This window comes from Dendropsophus ebraccatus, chromosome 5, assembly GCF_027789765.1.
Source record: "Dendropsophus ebraccatus isolate aDenEbr1 chromosome 5, aDenEbr1.pat, whole genome shotgun sequence".
NCBI classification, from domain to species: Eukaryota; Metazoa; Chordata; class Amphibia; order Anura; family Hylidae; genus Dendropsophus; species Dendropsophus ebraccatus.
In genome coordinates this window covers 92,410,510-92,428,605 of record NC_091458.1, presented here as the reverse complement: position 1 = coordinate 92,428,605, position 18,096 = coordinate 92,410,510, and the positions used below count along the sequence as shown (strand labels likewise).

Sequence of the window (18,096 nt, the reverse complement as noted above, 5' to 3'; positions counted from 1 at the left end):
CCAAATGGCCTCCCAAACCCTGCAGGCATTGCTGACGGAGAGAGTGGGCGTGAAACAACACAAGTGTGAACAAGCTCTTATCTCTCACCATTACTCCTGCAGGTAGAATGGGAGAATCAAAGGAGGTACTTACTATATGTACACAGGTGCTTCCTGCTAATTTGGATCATATGGGTCTTACAAGGGAGGAGTGCCAGTCAAAATGAAAAAAGGGACAGAATACATAAAATATGCACAAGCCAAAAATTCAGAAATGGCTGCACATCGCACCTATGGTTGACACGAAAGCTTGTTCAGCTACATTAAAAACCAACATCAGAAGTTAGTATATAATTTGATCAAACCATATTGCCTCATGTACCAACGTGCAGGTCTCTGATACACATGAGTCCCTAACCAAAAAATATCACTGTGCTGGTCAGCGAACACAATCCCTGCAAAGCATGCGCAAGTAGAGAAGGGGGGCCACGGAATGGCCTGCAACCCCAATGTCACAGGACCAAACCCCAAACGCATGGGGCAATATGGTTTGATCAAATTATATACCAACATCCTGGCGGTGGTTTTTAAATGTAGCTGAGTGGCATTAGTGTCAGCCATAGGTGTGATGTGCAACAGCTCTTTTCTCTCCATGTCGTATTTTACAAATAATAAAATGCCTAAAATGCTCACAAGTGCAGGACATAGCAGATTCTCATTCATTCTTCCCTGCCCTTCACTCCATCCAGAGCATTGGTTCTATGGACAGCATCCATTGTGAGGAGCCGACAGTGAGCTATGATTCTGTGAAGTTTCAGGGTCATGTCTCTGGGAGCCTCCATTATTGTGCATGCTAAAAAAATATGCCCTGTGCTTTATATAAGCGCCTTAAAAATTTAATAAGATTGGATTGGTAAAATTTAGTTCTGTTCCTCAGGGGCCAATGTATCACTATAGGAAAAAAGGGTGAAACATTTCTTATGATGCATTTTTACCCACAGAATACTGGAACCTTAGTACCAAAAACAGAATTGTATCTCATTATCTTTTTATCGTGTGTTTACACAGAAAGATTTATTGAAGCCAAAGCCATGAACAGACTATAAACAGAGGACAGAATATAAAGGAAAGACTCTTCTCTCTTTTTCAAATTCATTTTTAGCTTTGGCTTCAAAATTCTGTCAGATAAATCTGTGTGTAAAGGCTACCTTACATAATGAAAGTGAACACAGCACACCTTTTACTTCTTTCATCTTGAAAATATAACTGCCCTGTCAATGAGCACTGATTATCTTGTGTGTAGGTACTCAGTGTAAATGGGCAATAAACTTCCTTTGTCAATGGGACCTGTCTTCTCATGTCAGCTCCTCCTCTCTAATTTTATTGGTTATATATGTCTGGGTAGTTAACATTTGGAGTTATTACAGATTAACAGTTTGGTACGTTTGGTACATTTTATGACATTAATATAGATTTTATTTTTCACAATAGCTGATAAAGGTACAATGGTGTTTAACCCCTTAACGACATCGGGCGTAAGTGTACGCCCCCACAGAATGGGATTTAACGCAAACGGGTGTACACTTACGCCCAATTCCCCGATCTCTGTGTGTTCACACACTGCGATTAGTGGAAGAATGCCTGCTATAATGTATAGCAGGCCATCTCTGCTCGTTGGCACGGGGGCAGTACCGGCCGGCCCATCACGGCGATCAAACTGTTAAAAAACAGTGTTGCCGGGTTCTACACCCCTCAGCTAGGTAGCTGAGGCGTGCAGAACAGGTGTGTGTAGTGTGTGTGCACTATACTCACCTGATCCCGGCATCCGGAGCGACGATCTGTGGTCCGCGGCGTCTGTCTGCTTACTTCCGGGTTCGATCGGGTCCAGCGTCGGGTCTTCGGCAATCTCCGGAAATCCTTGGCTCTTCGGGCTTCGAAAGTCTTCGGCAGCTTCCCTCTACTGCCCCCTAGCGGCTGATAAGTAAATATTATTCACTGATCAGTTGTTTTCGGTTAAAAAGCTTTTTAACATCAGTCCCCTCAAATACACTTTAAACCTGAACAGGTACCTAAAAATATCAGATTTTTAAATTTTACTGAAAATTTGGAAAATTGCTGCTAATGTTTTAAGCTTCCTATTGTCTAAAAAAAAAAGAAACTGTTTAATAAAAACTGCCAACATAAAGTAGACATGTTGCTAATGCTATTTAATGTATAATTTATGTGGCATAATCATTTTCTGCATAAGCAGAAAGTTTCAAAGTTGGAAAAATGCATTTTTTTCACAATTTTTCACATTATTTTGGTGCTTTTCATAAAGATTCATTATAAGTATCGACTCCATTTCACTAGAAATGTAAAGTACCCTATGTCACGAGAAAACAGTCTCAGAATCAGCCGGGTAGGTAAAAGCATCCCGAAGTTATTAATGAATAAAGTGACACAGGTCATATTCATAAAATGTCTCTGTCCTTAAGGCCATTTCAGGCTCTATCCTTAAGGGGTTAAAGGGTCATTGCCATGATGTGGTCACACAAGCTCTTCACAATTCATAATAGAGAGACTAAAATCACACTGGTGTCAACAATGCTCAGCCGGTCAGTGATTGCAGCGGTTTCTCACCGCATTCACTGACTGGCTGACCGGCGTTTCTCAACCGGGATGAGATGTTGCAGAAGCTCCATGAGGACAACAGGGGTCTAGTAGAGGTGACACAGTGCTGAGAGGGCACAGGGATGGGAGTAGATTGTTTTATGTTTGTGCATGGAACTTCCTTTTTACCTAATTTTAAATTAGGTGGAAGGAGCTTGCACAGGATAAAAACAAGGTTTTAAAATCATCAGTTGAATTAATGACATTGTCTGATTTATTTGCATGCAGTTAAAGATTAAGCAAATTAACATGGGAAATTTGTTCGCTAAATGACCAAAGCTCAGGATTAACTATATTACCAGCAAGTGAAGCATCACATGCCCAGCAGTTTTGCAGATGTTATATGCATGCATAAAATGTTTCCTAACAGTAAGACTTCCAGCGAAGCGATTAACATCAAGAATGGAACAATAAATATTGAAATGGCATGCAGAAGAATAATTGAAACCATTAGTCAAAAGTGCAGTCTGGTATGCTTTTAGAATGTAGCAATGCAGATTGACAACATTTATGTCTTTTGGTTTTTCTTGTCCATTTTACATCTGTAGGAATAGGCACTTGCAGTGTTTTCTGCTAGGCCCTCCTTGATGGATTTTTGATGGGTATTGGTGCTTGGGCCAAGGCCAGATGCCTATTCAAACCAAGGGACTTCATAGACAACACAACAGTCATTAGATGTGCAGTCAGACATATCCACAAAACTGACTGTTCAGTCCCAACCCGTAGTTTTAGCACAGTACAGTAAGCTGGGAATGTAGTAGTAGCACGCACAGAGTTTAGAGGTTGGCACTTGCTTCCCCAGTGCATTGGCCAGGGTAATATGGCCTTTACACGGCTTTTACGATCTAGTACAATAAGACTTGCTAGCTGTATCCAATAAACCAGACTTAGGTTATCAAATTCTTATAGGAGTCTAGGAATTGAAAGAGAATACTGATTTACTTGTCATGATGATGGATAAAGGGAACTCCATCGTACTTTTAACTTCATCATTGTATATACAGCTGAATGAAAAGATGTCATGTGGCAGAATGCACAGAAAATTGAGCAAGGATGCTAAAGAGTAACAGTTTATTCCATACATGTCATTAACTTTTTTGTCTCCTTTCCCCAGTTCTGAGCTGCTGCTTTCTACTGAAGACTGTATGTATGCTTTTCTGTCTGTCTCCCCCTCTTCCCCTCTCCCTTTCAAGATTGCTCATGTAAACAACACACTTGGCTAGCTGTTTATATACTGTGTGAAGCCTAAGGGTAATCCGAGGTCAAAATACTTCTGATCTGTGATTAACCATTCCTGCTTTACAGAGAGAAGCCGTGCAGAAATAGGATTTTGTTTACATGAGCAATCAAAGAAGGTAGGGGGATGAGAGCACATTGAATAGCTCAGAGACAGTTTTCTGTGTCTTCAGCAGAAAGCAGCAGGCACAATGGGGGAAGGAGACCGAGAAGATGATGACATGTATGAAATGAATTGTTTGGCTTCAATAATTTGTCAGATAAATCTGTCTATGTAAAAGGAACCTTAGTGCGGATGATTCAATAAATATTTTACCTGATCGGATAACCCCTAGGCTAAACAGTTATTCTCCCAGAGTTTAATACATGGTCAAGGCTGAAGGTTTTAGGTTTATTAGTCATAACTCTTGCAGTGGTCCAAAAAGTAAATGTACAAGAGGGATGGTTTGCATCCATCACAATATAGGCACACAGGTACTTTGTGTGGAATTCAGATTGTTTTTGGACATGCATTTAAACTAGATGAAGGGACAGAAGTATAATTGATGAGGAGGATTTCTATCCCCGACCAGTTAAAACTAATAAGTTTATCAGGATTTGCGAAAGTGCAGTGGTAGGTGCTATAGATGCAGCGGTTGGTGCAGTTGATGCGGTTATTGTTGGTTAGTTAGATAGTAGGTCTATGGATGATTTGGACCTTGTTGCTGTAACAGACTTGGTTCAAAGATTCGAATGATTGGAAAATAGCTATACCGGGATAGATTTTATACAGGGGAGGCAGGGTAGCCATTTATGGTAGGGATAGTCTTTAATTGACAGTCATCTAAAATACATACAAAAAGCTGGTGACTCTCTAAGTTTGCATGCAGTCCAAAAAGGGATCTGTTATTAGGATCTATAGGCCTCCAGGGCAAAGTGAGAACTATAATAACATGCTGATGATGGATGAAACTACTAAAATGTCATTAGTTATGGGTTACTTCAACATATAAGGTGTGAATTGGAAAATTACTTGTGCATTTACATGTAAAAGCAAGACTGTAATACAGACGTATCTCTAAAACAGTTTGTGAGGTCACCAACCAGAGGAGAGAACATTCTATATTTAGTATTTATGAATGGGGATCCAGTGTCTGAAGTTAGAGTGGAAGAAATTCGAAGGCAATGACCACCAGTGTCTATGAATTGACGTACAAACTTACTTTGTGCAATCCTATACTACAACAAGAATATTGGATTTTAGGAAGACCGATTTTAAGAAAATGGGGGAGTATTTAGGTAATAAATTGAAAGGGTGGGATAAAACATTGGGAGCGAGCGCTCAGTGGACAGAAGGGGGCCATTCACTTAAATAAGAGAATACATTTATTCACGGAGATAAGGTGGTCGCTGACCATGTGAATGGCTACTTCTGCTCAGTGTTTTCAGAAGGAGGCCTTCACAATCACAGTATGGTTGGACACAGGATTGGCTCAAGTAGTATGGATTTAGCCCCAATGTTATCAGAGACTGAAATTGCAGAGGAACTTGCCCATTTAACCCCTTAACGACATCGGGCGTAAACTTACGCCCTCGCGCCCTGGTACTTGGCGCATCAGGGCGTAAATTTACGCCCGATGTTTCCCCGATCGCTGCGTGTTCGCACACAGCAATCGGGGAAGATGGCCTGCTATAAATCATAGCAGGCCATCTTAGCTTCACGGCACGGGGGGTGGTTAACACCCCCCGTGCTTACGATCGCCGCTATAGGCTGATCAATTCAGATCAGCCAATAGCGGCGATCGGAACCTTTCCGGGTCATCGGTGACCCGATGACCCGGAAAAAAATGGCGGTCGGTGCTGTCCGAGGACGGCACCGACCGCCATTACTGTAAAAAGTAATGGTGATCGCCGTGCCACCGGCCCGATTGCCGTGAACGGCCTGTGGCAGGGTGATCAGAGTCACACAAAATAGTAAATACCTGCCCTGGACCCCTCAGCTAGGTAGCTAAGGGGTCCAGAGCAGGTATTTGTACATTACTCACCTGTACCGGGCTCCTGATCGGCGTCTTCCGGGTTCGCGGCGTCCTTGTGTTCGTTCGGGTCTTCAGCTTCCTCCGTGATGTCACGTTCGGCTTCTCTCGGCTATTTTCGGCTCCAGCGTCGGCTTTTTCCGTATTTTGCGCTCTGCTGCCCTCTAGCGGCTGATATGTGTAATACACTTATCAGCAGCTACAGGGATGATCAGAATGTAAAAAAGTTTTTCTTTTTTTTTTTTTTTTTTTTAATTTTTTTTTTCTATTTTCCGCACCCTATCGCCGCTGAGTGTTGATCAGCATCTCACGAAAGTGCGCTGCTAATCAGCAACTCCTCCTTTTTGGCGTAGGGTGTTTTTTTTTCTATATTCTACTGCCACGGTCTGCTGATAAGTGCCGCACATAAGTGCGGCATTTATCAGCAACTCCTTTGTTGGCGTAGGTTTTTTTTTTATACTTACTGTAATAAAAAACACGTAAAAAACACTACATTACACCACACTACATTGAATAAAGTTTGACACTACACCACTACATACCCCATATACCAATCCCCGTATAAAGATGGCCCCTAGGGTGTTTTCGGCATCAGAGGAATACGTTATTGCCTCTGACACCGAAACAGCCAGTGAGGATGAATGGGGGGGATCCTTCTTTCCTCCATTCATCCTCATCATCCTCATCATCCAGTGACGTGTCTGGGGGGTAGCGTAGCGTATGCTGCCCCCCAGACACGTCTTTTCTGCCAGTACCGTCTCAATAAGAAATGACGGTATGGTGTGAAATTCTACAAACTCTGTGAGCGTACCTCAGGGTACACTTACAGATTTAGGGTACGTGCACACTGCGGAATGGCGAAGGATAACCCTTCGTGCATTCCGCAGCTGGCACCCGCCGGCGGACTGATGCGGGCGCATGTCTCTACCCGTGTCATAGACCGCCTTCTATGCACGGGCGGATTCCGTCGTCCATCCAAAGAATGAATTTGTTGGACGGAGAACGGAATCCGCCCGGGCATAGAATGGAGTCTATGACACGTGTGGAGACGTGTGCCTGCATCAGTCCGCCGGCGGGTGCCAACTGCGGAATGCACGAAGGGTTATCTGTCGCGATTCCGCAGTGTGCACGTACCCTTAGAGTGTATGTAGGAAGGGACACCCGAATGCAGCCCCCAGATGCCCCCTCCCCCCCCATCCTCGGAACAAGTGGGAAGATCGTCCGGGAACTGATCTTCCCACTGCTGGATAAAGGTTACTACCTGTACGGGGATAACTTTTATACCAGCACCCCCTCTTCCGGTCCCTCGCTGCCCGAGCTACTGTAGCTTGCGGCACGATACGAAAATATCAGAAGTAGTAATAGAGCCCTAATATTTAGCAGCCATGGAGCGTCCCCAGCGCTTCTGGATATGAAGGACCCCGTATCGCACCAGGACAACATTTTCCAGGTGACGTCCCCCACACTGGAGAAAGGGAGACCCCAGAAGAAGTGCAGAGTGTGGTGTAACAGGGGGATCAGGAAGGACGCCATTTTCCAGTGTGACACCTGTCCTGATCCCCCCGGCCTCTGCATACTGGATCGCTTCAAGGCGCACCACACGTCATTGGGGTTCTACATTACCTAAATTCTGTCCCTTATTCCTATTTCAGGGGTCACGTTGGTCCAGGGATTATTCTGATCGCCATTATGGAGTCGGGAAGGAATTTTTTCCCTGTGATGAGGCTACTGTCATCTGCCTCACGAGGTTTTTTTTGCCTTCCTCTGGATCAACACAGGTTGAATTTGATGGACACCTGTCATTTCCAACCTTATAAACTAATAATTGGCCTAATACCCCCAAATAAATTAGAATTGTCCCTTTTTCCCAGCTAAGTATGGCCGCCATTCCCATTAGAGGATGCCATGATGCAATTACAAAGCCTCTGTGCGGCCAGGACAGTAGAAACCCCCCCACAAGTGACCCCATTCTGGAAACTACACCCGATAAGGAATCTAACAAGGGGGGCAGCGGGGATATGGCCCCCTGGTGACGGCCACATTTGGGACGTGAATATGAAAAAAATTGTATTTTTTATTTTCTCGGCACATGTTCTACGTAAGTGCCTGTCACCAGTGGGGTCCATATCCTCACTGCACCCCTTGTTAGATTCCTTATGGGGTGTAGTTTCCAGAATGGGGTCACTTGTGGGGGGTTTCTACTGTCCTGGCAGCACAGGAGCTTTGTAATTGCGACATGGCCTCCATCCTCCATTCCAGCCTTTAAATGGCGCTCTGTCCCTTTGGTGGCGTGCCCTGTGCCCATATGGCACATTATGCCCACATGTGGGGTATTTTCGTACTCAGGGGAAACTACCCTACACGTTTGGGTTCATTTTCTTTTTAACCCCTTGTGGAAATGGAAAAAATCAAGGCTAGACCAACATTTAGTGTAATTTTTGTAAAATTTTTACTCTAAATCATTAATCTTGTCATGATTTTTTCATTTTCACAAGGGGCTAAAAGATAAAAAAAACCACTAAATGTGTAGAGCAATTTCCCCTGAGTACGGAAATACCCCACATGTGGACAAAAAGCGCCGTGCGGGCGCAGGGTAAGCCTCCGAAGGGAAGGAGCGCCATTTGGTTTTTGAAGGCTGGATTTGGATGGAATGGATTTCGAAGGGCCATGTTGCATTCAAAAGGCCTCTGTGTTGCCAAGACAGTTGAAACCCCCGACAAGTGACCCCATTATGGAAACTACACCCCTCAAGGAATGTAACAAGGGGTGTAGTGAGCATATGGACCCCACTGGTGACGGGCACAAATGTGGAACAATGTGGCGTGAAAATGAAATATTACATTTTTTACACTATAATGTTGGTTTAGCCTTGAATTTATCATTTTCACAAGGGGTTAAAAGAGGGGAAAAAAAACAATGTGTAGAGCAATTTCCCCTGAGTCCGAAAATACCCCACATGTGGACATAAAGCGTCATGTGGGCGCAGGGCAAGCCTCCGAAGGGAAGGAGCGCCATTTGGATTTTGGAGGTTGGATTTGGCTAGAATGGATGATGAACGCCATGTTGCATTTACAGAGCCCTCGTGCTGCCAAGACAGTGGAAACCCCCCACAAGTGACCCCATTCTGTAAACTGCACCCCTCAGGGAATCTAACAAGGGGTGCAGTGAGGATATGGACCCCTTGATAACGGGCACATTTGTGCCATGAAAGTGAAAAAATGAAATTTTTTACTTTTACGTCACATTGTTCCACATTTGTGCCCGTCACCAGTGGGGTCCATATGCTCACTGCCCCCCTTGTTAGATTCCTTGAGGGGTGTAGTTTCCAGAATGGGGTCACTTGTGGGGGGTTTCCAGTGTCTTGGCAGCACGAGGGCTCTGTAAATGCGACATGGCCCTTGAAATCCATTCCAGTGAAATCCAGCTTCCAAAAGCCAATTGGCGCTCCTTCCCTTTGGAGGCTCGTCCTGCGCCCGCTTGGCACTTTATGTCCACATGTGGGGTATTTCCGTACTCGGGAGAAACTGCGCTACACATTTTGTGTCTTTCTTTTCCTCTTATCCCTTTAAGAAAATGAAAAATTGAAGGCTAGAACAACATTTTAGTGTAAAAAATAATTTTTTCTTTTTTCACGCCATATTGTTCGGAAAATCTGTGAAGCACCTGTGGGGTCCAAATGCTCACCGCACCCCTTGTTACATTCCTTGAGGGGTGTAGTTTTCTAAATGGTGTCCCTTTAGGGGTGTTTTTTAGGTTTTGGCACCCCAGAGCCTCTGCCAACCTGAAGTGGTACAGTCAGAAATGACCAAATATAACGGAGGCGTTGAAATTCACTAGGCACTCCCGTATATCTGAGGCTTGTGGTTGCGTCAAATAGCGCAATACGGCCACATATGGGGTATTTCTATAAACTGCAGAAACGGGGCAATCAATATTGGGGTGCATTTCTCTGGTAATAGGTTTATAATTATGAAAAATATTGGATTACAATAAAATCTCTGCACAGAAAATTAAAATTTTCTAATTTCTTACACACTTAGCTTTTATTTCTGTCACTCCCCTAAAGGGTTAAAACACTTTCTGGATGTGCTTTTGCAGAGTGTGGGGGGTGCAGTTTCTGAAATGGGGTGCTTTGTTGGGCTTTCTAACATACAGGCCCCTCAAATACACTTTAAACCTGAACAGGTCCCTAAAAATATCTGATTTTGAAATTTTACTGAAAATTTGGAAATTTGCTGCTAATGTTTTAAGCTTCCTATTGTCTAAAAAAATGAAAGATCGTTTAATAAATGCTGCCACCATAAAGTAGACATGTTGCTAATGCTATTTAATATATAATTTATGTGGTATAACCACTTTCTGTATACGCAAAAAAGTTTCAAAGTTGGAAAAATGCAGTTTTTCACATTTTTTCACATTATTTGGGGTTTTTTCATAAAGATTCGTTATGAGTATCGACTCCAATTTACCAGAAATGTAAAGTACAATATGTCACGAGAAAACAATCTCAGAATCAGCCGGATAAGTAAAAGCATCCCGAAGTTATTAATGAATAAAGTGACACTGGTCATATTCATAAAATTTGTCTCTGTCATTAACCCTTTAAGGACGTTGCCCATTTTCGTTTTTACGTTTTCGGTTTTTCCTCCTTGTGTTTAAAAGGTCATAGCACTTGCATTTTTCCACCTAGAAACCCACATGACCCCTTATTTTTTGCGTCACTAATTGTACTTTGCAATTACAGGCTGAATTTTTGCATAAAGTACACTGCGAAACCAGAAAAAAATTCAAAGTGTGGTGAAATTGAAAAAAAAAAAACGCATTTCTTTTATTTGGGGGAAATGTGTTTTTACGCCATTCGCCCTGGGGTAAAACTGACTTGTTATGCATGTTCCTCAAGTTGTTACGATTAAAACGATATATAACATGTATAACTTATATTGTATCTGATGGCCTGTAAAAAATTCAAACCGTTGTTAACCAATATTGGTTCCTTAAAATCGCTCCATTCCCAGGCTTATAGCGCTTTTATCCTTTGGTCTATAGGGCTGTGCGAGGTGTCATTTTTTGCGCCATGATGTGATCTTTCTATCGGTACCTTGATTGCCCATATACGTCTTTTTGATCGCTTTTTATTAAATTTTTTCTGGATTTGATGCGGCCAAAAATGCGCAATTTTGCACTTTGGGATTTTTTTGCGCTGACGCCGTTTACCGTACGAGATCAGGAATGTGATTAATTAATAGTTTGGGCGATTACGCACGCGGCGATAGCAAACATGTTTGTTTATTTATTTATTTGTTTACTTTTATTTAAAACCTGGGAAAAGGGGGGTGATTCAGACTTTTATTAGGGGAGGGGGCTTTTTACTATTAACAACACTTTATTTTATTTTTTTACACATATACTAGAAGCCCCCCTGGGGGACTTCTAGTATATACACTGTGATCTCTCATTGAGATCTCTGCAGCATAGATATGCTGCAGAGATCCATGAGATCGGCACTCGTTTGCTTTCGGCTGCTGCAGCCGAAAACGAACGAGTGCCGAGCCGAGGACGGCGCCATCTTGGACGCGTCCCCGGCCGGCATCAGTAACGGAGATCGCTCCTCCGGGACAAGGTCCCGGAGGAGCGATCTCCCCCACTAGACCCCAGGGAAACGTTGCCTCCGGTAATCGGAGGCAGCTGTCAACTTTGACAGCTGCCTCCGATTAGCTAATTAGCGGGCACGGCGATCAGACCGTGCCCGCTAATAGCAGCGGTCCCGGGCTACTCGCGGCACCCGGGATCGCGGCACTTCAAAGCGGGGCCGCGCGGCCCCGCTTTGAAGTGCAAGTGAGGACATATGACGTAGGGGTACGTCATATGTCCTTAAGAGGTTAAAGAGTCACTGTCGTATTTTTTTTTTTTTTTGCAGAAATCAATAGTCCAGGCGATTTTAAGAAACTTTGTAATTGGGTTTATTAGCCAAATCTGCCATTATCTGCATGTAAAAAGCCTTTTCCCAGGTCCCCCCCTCCTTCCTCTTTTTCTTCCACTCTGAAAAATCTGAAAATTGTGACTTGTTGCAGGAGACGTACCCTGTCTGTTCTAGGGAGAGGGGAGGGGGGAGGAGGAAGGAGGGAGTTAGCCGGCAGCAGAAAGCAGATAACAGAGGATTACAGGCACGGAGCTGGGTGACAGCTGTAATCCGAGCTCAGACAGGTCAGTGGTGACTGTCACAGGAGATATCCCGTGAGGGATTTGTAGATTAACTCTTTGTTGTCCTGTTTTGGTCTTTTCTTTAGCTTTCTCCATAGTAGAACAATGAAGACAGGGGGGAGAGCTTCAAACTGCTTTTTCATGATAAAAATGCATTTTTCGGATAATAAACCCAATTACAATGATTCTTAAAATCGCCTGGACTATTGATTTCTGCAAAAAAAAAAAAAATTCACGACAGTGACACTTTAAGGCCATTTCAGGCTCTGTCCTTAAGGGGTTAAAGATGAATAAGGTGATTGGTCCAGATGGTGTCCACCCCAGGGTTCTTAATGAACTCTCATCTGTGATTGCTGCCCCCATGATGGATCTGTATAACCAATCCCTTCTAACAGGAGATGTAGCTTAACATCTGTAGTAGTGAAAATAATGAATCATCTAAGGGTCCATTTACACGGAAAGATTATCTGACAGATTATCTGCCAAAGATTTGAAGCCAAAACCAGAAACAGACTATAAACAAAGATCATATATAACCTACATTAGAACATCAAAATTTGGCCCAGTACTAAATAACCTCTATAGGGTCAACCTAAATTATTAAACCTATAATGACCCCATAATAAATTAAATCCACAAAAATACTCTTTATAAATCCAAATAAATTTTATTGAGAAAAGAACAACCCGTAATCCCCTAAAAAACATAAATCCACACAGACAGTTTAAAAACAGGAGGAGTCAGGACAAATATTATACATGATGTTCACAAAAACTTCATAATATATCACACACTAGCCAAATGGCTACAGCGATGCTCATATGGTAATATCTATTATTGCACTCAATGGTTATGGATAAATCCCTATGTATTGCAACAACCCCAAATAGCAGCAGATATATATTGCACACACTATATATAGCAGCATACAATTTATTGCACATAAATCCCAGTTCAGACTATATGTGTTATGTCCCTGTAAGGATGCACTGATACATGCACCTATATCCCTATAACAATGTATAACAGATCCAAGCTGCAGGGTTACTACTCCACTGAGATCATACTCAAACAAAGATCAGGTCATAAAGTAAAGCCTGAGATTTTTCCTCTTTTCAAATCTATTTCTGGCTTTGGCTTCAAATCTTTGGCAGATAATCTGTCAGATATACTTTCTGTGTAAATGGACCCTTTCAATCAACAATTTGATGGATCCAAACCAGCATGGCTTTACTGCGGGCAGATCTCGTCAGACTTATCTTATTGATTTCTTTTATTTTGTCACAAAAGTACTGGTTGAGAAAATTGTAATCCCTGGATAGTTCAGTGGATCTGTTGTTTGCTGAAGCATAGATATAAAGGGTCGTTGTTCAGAGACTGGTGCCACAAGGGTCTATTCTGTGCCCTGTTATTTTTTAATATGTTTGTAATTGACGTAGGAGAAGGTTTGGTAGGTAAGCTTTGTCTGTTTGCTGATGATACAAAAGTGTGTAATAGGGTTGATATTCCTGGTGGTGTCAGTAATATGGAAAATGATATAGCTTTGCAGTTCAATATTTTCAAATGTAACATAATTAACTTGGGGAGGAGGAATCCTCTGAGTATCATGATGGCAGTTCTGTGTTGGCAAACACTGCGGAGGAGTAGGATTTAGGGGTAGTGATTTTTTACAGTGATTTCTTAAAATGAGTCACCAGTGCAACCAGGTGGTATGGAAAGCAAATCGTATGCTGGGCTGTATGACTTTAGGTATAACCAGTAGGAAAAGGAAGATTGTGATCCCGCTGTATAGAAATCTAATGAGATCACATCTGGGATACTGTGTTAAGTTCTGGAGACCTCACCTAAGAAAGATAGTGATAAAATAGAACAGATCCAAAGACAGGCTACAAAAATGGTGGGGGGTATCAGACATAAAACATATCCGAAAGGACTTAAGGATCTAAATTTGTATAGTCTGGAGGAAAAAAAGAGAATACGAGTCAAGAACAAGAGGTGACAGTGAGAGGTTAGTTGGGGGAAAGAAGCAATGTGAAAAAATATTACTTTACTGAAAGAGTAGTAGTTGGTTGGAGCAATCTTCCAGCTGATGTGGTTTCATAAATCTACAATAACTGAAATATACTTCCTTTGTTTTATATATAATGTAACGTGTAGGGGTGTGTGTGTGTGTGTGTGTATATGTATGTATGTATATATATATATATATATATATATATATATATATATATACATATACACACATATACATACATATATATATATATATATATAATATATATGTAAATGCAACAGCTCGTCACAATGGCAAGAAGTAGACCCGCTACACACATTAAAATAGTTAAAAGCAGCCCTCTCAACTGCTAAAAAAAATTCCCACAATAATAATTAGGCTTTTGGTTACCATTCGTAAACAGTGTTAACCACCCCACTACGATAAAGTAGCCTCATGCTCGGGGCGGACCCTACATTCTAGTATGGCCTCTCCATGGCGTACAATACGCCATTGCTCTGGGCATGCAAGATCCGTCTTATACCTGCAAAAATAATTGCACCACGTCGGTGAACTATTGGGCTAGACCACTCACTCTGGGACACTTCAATTACCCCTAAATCAAGCATCCTTTTTACCTCAGCTGACACCGCCTCCCTCCTGGCCTCTGGTATCCTGTATGGCTTGAGGTTTACTTTACTTTTCGGCTCAGTCTCTATGTGTTGTTTGAGGTGTGTGCGTCCTAGTAGGTCAGAAAACTCTGTTTACCTGCAAGAACTCTTTGGCCTCCTGTTTCTGTGACCATGACAGAGTTTCCCCTATTTTTACTGGAGGAACTGGTTGAGAAAAATCTTTCTCTTTTTTCCCTGATGCTACCAAGGAGTCCCTGTCTTTCCAGGGCTTTATCAAATTTATATGATAAATCTGAAAAGGTTTCCTCCAACCGGGTTGATGTACCTTAGTTTACATCCCCCACTTTTTCCACAATCTCATAAGGGCCCTGCCATTGTGCCAAGAATTTACTCTCTACTGTGGGGACTAAAATAAGGACTCTATCACCTGGGTTGAAACTTCTAACCCTAGCAGAACTGTTATAAATTCTACTCTGAGCCTCTTGCGCCCTCTGCAGGTGTTCTTTCACTACAGGCATTACAGTGGCTATATGGTCCTGCATTTGCGCCACATGCTCAATCATACTCTTGTTTGGGGTTGACTCTGTTTCCCACGTTTCCTTGGCAATATCTAATAAGCCCCGAGAGTGGCGGCAATACACCAACTCAAAGGATGAAAACCCGGTGGAAGCTTGGAGTACCTCCCGAATGGAAAACATAAGGTATGGTAACAAGTAATCCTAATCCCGGCTATCCTTTTCCACTACCTTTTTTAAGCATGTGTTTCAGGGTTTTGTTAAATCTTTCCACTAACCCTTCAGTTTGAGTATGGTACACAGATGTACGTATATGAGTGATCCAGAACAGTTTACAGAGCTCTTTTATTAACTTGGACGTAAAAGGGGTGCCCTGGTCAGTGAGGATTTCTTTGGGAATTCCTGTCCTGGAGAACATATGAAATAACTCTCTTGCTATGGTTTTGGATGCTGTGGTTTTGGTTGCTGTATTTCTTAAAGGCACAGCCTCAGCGTATTGCGTAGCATAATCCAAAACCACTAGAATGTACTGATGTCCCCTGGCAGACTTTACAATGGGTCCCACTAAGTTTATGGCAATCCTCTCAAAGGGCACCTCTAAGATGGGGAGTGAGCCTAAAGAACTGCGGAAGTGAGACACTGGGGCACTAAGCTGGCATTTTGGGAAGGACTCACAGTAGTTGTTGACCTCCCGATACACCTGAGGTTCAGTCTCTAGTCCAGGTGCCGCAACACACGCAGGTTCTGCAAACAGCGACTGGCGTCGGCTAGTGTCACACTCCATGTGCTCAGAGGTAAGAGGACAATAGGCAGCCATGTGTCCCATGGGGCTAGTTAACCACTTGGGACCATCGCCAGTAGGTTGCCCACCAGAGACCTCAGGGGCCCTTTTCCCTTTTTCTGCACCCCTCCACACTCCCCCAACAGATGGAAGTCTCTTACCAGCTGATGGCGCAGGTCTGGCACTCCGGGAAGGTGAAGACACAGCAGCAACATCATCACAGAGGTAGTCCTCAGTCGCTTGGAATCTTTCAACAAGGCTGATGAGGTGGTTGGCATCTTTGGGGTCGCCCTGCCCGACCCAGCGCTGCAAGTCTGGAGGAAGAGCCCTGATGTAGCGATCCACAACAACCTTCTCCAGGATCTGAGCCGGAGTAGAGTTGTCTGGCTCCAGCCATTTTCTTGCCAGGTGAATGAGGTCATACATTTGGGACCTGGCTGGCTTGTCCAGACGGTAGCTCCAGTTGTGGACCCTCCGGGCGTGGACAGCAGTTGTGACTCCCAACTTAACAAGGATCTCTGCTTTTAGCTGTGTATAGTCCTTGACCTCTTGGGCACTGAGGTCATAGTAGGCTTTTTGAGACTCACCAGTCAGTTACGGAGCAATGACTTATGCCCACTCAGCAACTGGTAGCCTCTCTCGCTCAGCCACCTGCTCAAAGACAGTTAGGAACACCTCCACATCATCCTCAGGAGTCATCTTTTGTAAGGTCTCTCTCACTGTCTTCCGCACACTGACACTGGCATTTTGGCTTGGCAAGATTACAGTCTCTTTAGCTCTGACCGTCTCTGTCAATGCCGCAGTCTGCTTCATAAGGAGATGATATTTCTACTGCTGGACCTGCATAGCCTCCTGGTGCGCTTTCTGCTGCTGCACAGTAGCTTGCTGTTGCTGCAGGTTTGTTTGAACCAACTGCTTGATCAGCTCCTCCATGCTTGGAGACTCTGCTTGCAATTCTGATTCTGCCTTCACCCAGGACATCATCAAACCAGACAACTTTTTCTTCCACCATTGCCTCTAGCAACCACTCTTGCCCGCATCCAAAAACACCAATTGTGGGGATCTGTAGTAGGGGTAGGGAGAATAAAACAGTCCTTATGGCAATTAACCATAAAAAGTTCAACTTGGCTTTATTGTGGCATAAAAAATTTCAGACAAAAATAAACTTAGCAGCACTGTGCAAGAACAGGATATAAAAAAGTCCTGCCCGACTGGGCTCTAACTAAACAGAGGTCTCACCTTACTCAACCAAAGAGAAATAAATAACAGCAGTGTCTGAACAGGTCAGGGGCTTCCAGGCTCTCAGCAATATTAAGCCCTCTGAGCTGCCTTTTATGGGCTGGAGCGATTAGCTCCTGCTTACACCTGTGCGCAAGGTGTGTATTGGAGTGGGGAGGGAATGGCAGGTCCCACAACCAAACCTACCTGCCATTCCAATAAAATCTAGGCCTGGAAATACTAAACAACAGTTAAGCAGAATATGTCTGCTGAATTACACATCTTTCCCAGTTTACCACCTCATCCCAGCTTGCAGCCTGGGTGAGATGTACACCCCCTCCAGTATTTTATCATTCACTTGTCTACAATATATATAGGCTTTGCTCATTGGAAAAAAAACAAAAACATCCAGAAACGTTTAGGGCGCCTTGCAAACTCCGCTGCGGATCCATTGCCAGTTCTTTCCTATGAGAATACGTACTCGCAGCGGGAGTGAAATCCTGCTGTATGTAAGTTAACCCCCCGCTGACCGGAGCATACGTCACCTGTTCCATGCTCCAGCATGCCTTGGGGGTTCACGACGTCTGCACGTCCTGCTCTTTCAATTAGTGCGCTGCCCCACCACAGCCATTGATTGTCTGAGTGAGACATCCCGACGGAATCCCCCGAAGCAAGCCAGAGCGTAGAGCAGGTACATTATGCTCCATCCGGCGTGGGAGGTTAACTTACATACCCACAGCGGGATGTCACTGCTGCTTCAAGTATGTATTCTCATAGGAAAGAACTGGCAATGGATTTGCAGTGGATTTTTCGGTGTGTTAAGGCACACTCCAAACATCTGACTCTGTTTGATAACTGTTAGGGAAAGAAGTTGCAA

At 43.4% G+C, this 18,096-nt stretch overlaps 1 protein-coding gene across 2 annotated transcripts in view; it reads left to right on the top strand.

Annotated features, from left to right (window-relative positions):
* PCCA (propionyl-CoA carboxylase subunit alpha) overlaps positions 1-18,096 on the top strand; it is a 447,530-nt gene that overhangs the window by 144,364 nt on the left and 285,070 nt on the right. The gene's annotated exons all lie outside the window — the stretch shown is intronic.